This window comes from Bidens hawaiensis, unplaced genomic scaffold (assembly GCF_021521415.1).
Source record: "Bidens hawaiensis isolate Kalapana, Puna unplaced genomic scaffold, B.hawaiensis_p1.1 tig00048079_1, whole genome shotgun sequence".
Lineage (NCBI taxonomy): Eukaryota > Viridiplantae > Streptophyta > Magnoliopsida > Asterales > Asteraceae > Bidens > Bidens hawaiensis.
Genome location: NW_027498589.1, coordinates 4,981 through 9,517, shown reverse-complemented (window position 1 = coordinate 9,517; position 4,537 = coordinate 4,981). Strand labels below are relative to the sequence as shown.

Below are 4,537 nucleotides of genomic sequence, written 5' to 3'. Positions count from 1 at the left end.
TATTCTAGTCTAGATTATGCTGGCAGAGCCTAATCATGAGGTAACATGCATCTTAATCCATCACTTGTTAGTATTAGTTTACGTACTTACACCTCACACTACTTGTCTATTTAAAACAAATTATAGATACAAAATGATCTCTCAAAATTTCATATTTTTTTTAAACGGCGACTTTCTTATATTTAGGCTATCACACCCTTCAAATTTGGAGATCCCCGATGTCCTACTTTGGCCAGACTATGTTGTCTTAACCAGGCTCATGCTGGCTGCAGAGTTTGGCTTGGGCGTTCCCCCAGAAAACCATACCGCCGACTGCCACTTGACAGCCGTTGTACCACCACAAAAGGATAACTCTCTGGCGTAACACACGGTGGAACGAAAACCCAGGTGGGCTCAGGATTCGAACTGACAACATTTGCACAAGGTCTAGCTCAAATCCTTCATTGCCAATATCCACCCAAATATGACACAAGTGGGATTCGAACTTAAGTCTTCACTGGAGAACCCAAGCCTCCTACCTCAAAATTTAATACTTAACCGTAACTTCTAAATACTTTGAAAAAAAAGGTAGATGGTTATTTTAATAATATTATTAGAACCTGTTTATGTTTCCAATTGTTTATAAAAAAAATCCAAGAAAGAAAAAAAATATAGACATCTCTGAATATTTAACGGCTCTGGTTATCCACACACCCTTTGACTTGTACACACCCTCTTTTAAGTGGGTTCCATACGATCATATAACCCCTATATGAACGTATACAGGGTGTGTGGATAACCAAAAGGTGTACCAATAACATATCCCATATTTAACTCACTGGCCCTGAAGTTAATAATTTGACAAGGCAAAGAGAGTAAATATGAATGATGATTTCATACTTGCCGGTTGCTGTGGTATATTTTAAAATGAGACATTAGGGTCAATTATATTTAAAAAAAAAGTTTTTGTACGATTTGATCATTCTCGTCTAAAATTAGTTTTTTTGTTCTTTAGGTCATAAAACGGATATCATTTACTCTAAAGATTGGGCATGTGAGTATACGGTTCGAACAAATACATAATTTTCTAAAAATTAGAAACAAATGTAAAATTTTAGTAGCCGTGTAATTTACTATTTTCTTTATCCCACATGAATTGAACTTGCCACTCTGTTGCACAATTCCGCCCACGCACAATCGATACTTCCTGTCATCCCTGAAAATCCATGGATTCGTTCATAAGCATCGTATAAAAGTTCTGTGTCGTGACTTGTTGATCTACACAAATATTCGTTAGATTTGATGCCCACGGGATGGTGTTAAATTTGATTTGCTCGGTTTGATGCCCACGGGGCGGTACTCATCGTATAAAAGTTATGTGTCGTGACTTGTTGATCTACACAAATATTCGTTAGATTTGATGCCCACGGGATGGTGTTAAATTTGATTTGCTCGGTTTGATGCCCACGGGGCGGTACTCCCGCCGGGACCAAGGAGGCACCACACCCATCCCATGGGCACCAAGTCCACCCTAACTTTTCACTTTTTTTATTAAACGAAGGTAGATGGTTATTTTAATAATACATTAAACCGCTATATATATATATTTCTGATTATTTATAAAACTCAAGAAAGATAAAAATATTGACCTCTCTGAATATTCTCAAAAAACTATGTTCAAACTCCATAAGCAATGAGAAGCAACGTTATAGAGAAAAACTAAAAAGATTGAGATTATATCATATGCTTTAATTAGCAATATTATGCATGGTTAGCCATGGTGTGTTTGCTAAACCACAGTTTTATTCAACCTAGAGATGCCAAAGGCACGACCCGTTAGATAACGGGTCAAAACCGTCTTTAACAACACTGCTAGAAATCATACTAAAAAAACTAATCAAACCACCCAAACTCTAATGCATCATATCAGTTTAAAACTTGCTATACGAAAAGTAATGGAGCGATGTCAATATCATTGCATCCAGCCACCCTAAGATTTCTCAAGACACACTTCACGATTTCCTCCTTTGCCCCTAAACGAGAATGTTGTACCACGAATCCCCTAACTGAATGACGCCAGCATCGTGAAGAAGGCGAGGTGCAGAATCTGCATAAATTCACGGGTAGTCCCAATGACGGTTCCCCATGTATAATCTGTCACCAGAAGAAAACAAATCAAGATTCAAGACAGTTGTTACCATACCAACTCCGTGTAGAAGAGTAAAATTATAAAAGATTATTTTATACCCATAGAGAAGATTCCCAGGAATCCAAGCTGAAAAATAAACGAGTAACCCTCGGACAAACCCAAAGCATGGAATCAGCAACATCGACAATACTCCGCGATCTTGAATTTGCTTTTACGACAATTTGAGACATTCTTTCAAGTGGGGGAGTAAGAAGAGTTCCCCTAAGTCGTGCTGGAATTATCAGATTCTGCATTCCACATGTAAATTAAGTAAAAAACTGTGATTTCATACCACAGAACATGAAAAGAAATAAATAAAACATGTTTTCAAGAACATACCCTTTTAGAGGTAGTACTCAACCTCAAACTTTCAGCATGTTTCAGACACTGCAACATTTTGATTAATCTTACAAACCAATCGTCACCCTCCTTTTGGTATCCTTTAGGATCTAGTTTGATATGAGCTATGACAAAACCTGGAAAGTTGACGTTTCGAAAGTTAGGTACCGTAGTCCCTTTGTACTTGAAAGAAGAGAGGTTTGGGGCATCAATATTGAGAGCCATCAGTTTATTGAATCTTGTAAATGATAATTCCTGAAGAGAGTTACTAGAGATGTTTAAACTTCCAATCATATCGTCACACCCCACGAGTCTCAAAAATTGAAGATGCGGTAAACTTTCGTCGCAGTTTTCAAACATGTTGGTGTCCACAACAAACCCGTCTAAATGCAAAAGGGTTAACCTTTTGCAATTAATAAACTCGATTTTGCATGATCTATTACTCGATGCGTAGAAATATAGTGTGTCAAGATTTGGCGTGTTGAGATACACGTTCTCCAAGGTACCTCAGTGGCTCAAGTGGATGATACTCAGCTTGAAACTATCAAACCTCAAGTTCCTCATCCCTGGGCATTCTTTTAGAGCAAGAAACTCAACCGAGTGAAAGTCATCATTCAAAATCTTTGGGAATTCCAGCTCGTTTAATCTGATCCCGGTCAGCCATAGGTTTTTTTGGTCTTGAGCACTTACTCGGCGCCATGTTCTTGATAAGACTTTAAGCTGGTCTATATCCGGTCGTGGAAGGAAAGACATGAGATGGGTAAGGATGGTTTCAGGCAGTGTAGAGAATCTGTCTTGGTGACCAAGTAACGGATGTTTGCTATCCAGGTATCGTTCCCAAGAGCTCTTTACTGCACTTAGTTCCATCTTGATGCCTTGCAGAAAGATTTATGATGCCAAAGGTTGAATATAACCTGTACATACAGAAACATCCATAAAGCACCAATTTTTCTTACACACATTGCTGGAATTAATACTAACTGGATGCATATGCCCTTAAAAACAGGTAGCATTTTGGAAACATGAACTAAAAGGCCAGGTAGTATCTTGATACAATGAATCAAAAAATATCACTCACCATGAATAGCACAAAACATAAGAGCATATAAAAGCCAGAACCAGTTGTTTAGTTCATAAAATTGTTAGCTAAGCACACTACATACAATAAGAGATCAAATTAAAGTGCTCAATTCAATCCTCGTTCAAATTCACTAGCAGCAGAACTACTAAATGACTACACTCTTCAAATTCATTCATCAACCTTCACAAACCAATGCCGATTATCACTAACATATACAATTGCTCAAAGTGAAAAAGATAGAGGCATACATGAATCAATTGCTATTTAACATAAATACACTACCGGAATGCACTGGAATCAATCAAGGGTAACGGATATCACATAAAACAATTAACGAATTACCAAATAAGATATGATGATTGACCTTACAGGGAAAGAAACTGCTTTTTGAGTTAGACTTTTTGATGATTTGCTAAAACTCACCGAAAGAAAGTTCTTGAGCTTACCCGATCTGCTTAGAAAACGCTCCCCTAAACACAATTATAGGGTTCCGATAGAAGCTGATTCAAATGCAGCTTCTTCGCTTTACTTGATCTAGCCCGGTCAACTTAGACAACTTTCCCCTAAACTCAATTCAAGGGTTCAGATAAAAGCTCACATGATTGCAGCTTCTTCGCTTTACTCGATCTACTTAGAAATCCTCCCTCTAAGCTTAACTCTAGATTTGATGAAAACACTAATCCCTCTGATTTACCTAAGTTTTCTCAAGCCAAACTCTAGGGTTTCTGATCAATGCGGCGACAATCTAAAGAGTAACGAAACTTTATATGGTACACGGTGACCCGAAAATCCACGAAAACCTTATATGGTACACTAACACTAGATCCGGAAACCAATCCCGACCCGATTCACAATCAGCCTTATATAATTAATAATAATAATAGCATAGCCGTCAGCCAACTACATTACATTAAATGTTAATATTGTAAATGGGTAAAAATAAAATTCTC

The 4,537-nt window shown here is 37.6% G+C and overlaps 1 long non-coding RNA gene across 1 annotated transcript; it reads right to left on the bottom strand.

The window, feature by feature from the left end:
• Positions 1 to 1,879: 1,879 nt before the first annotated feature.
• LOC143597300 (uncharacterized) lies at positions 1,880 to 4,083 on the bottom strand. Its single transcript, XR_013146870.1, has 4 exons — positions 4,034 to 4,083; positions 2,507 to 3,420; positions 2,227 to 2,415; positions 1,880 to 2,133 (listed from the first exon to the last, which is right to left on the bottom strand). It is a non-coding gene; the product is annotated as an uncharacterized LOC143597300 (long non-coding RNA).
• Positions 4,084 to 4,537: the final 454 nt, after the last annotated feature.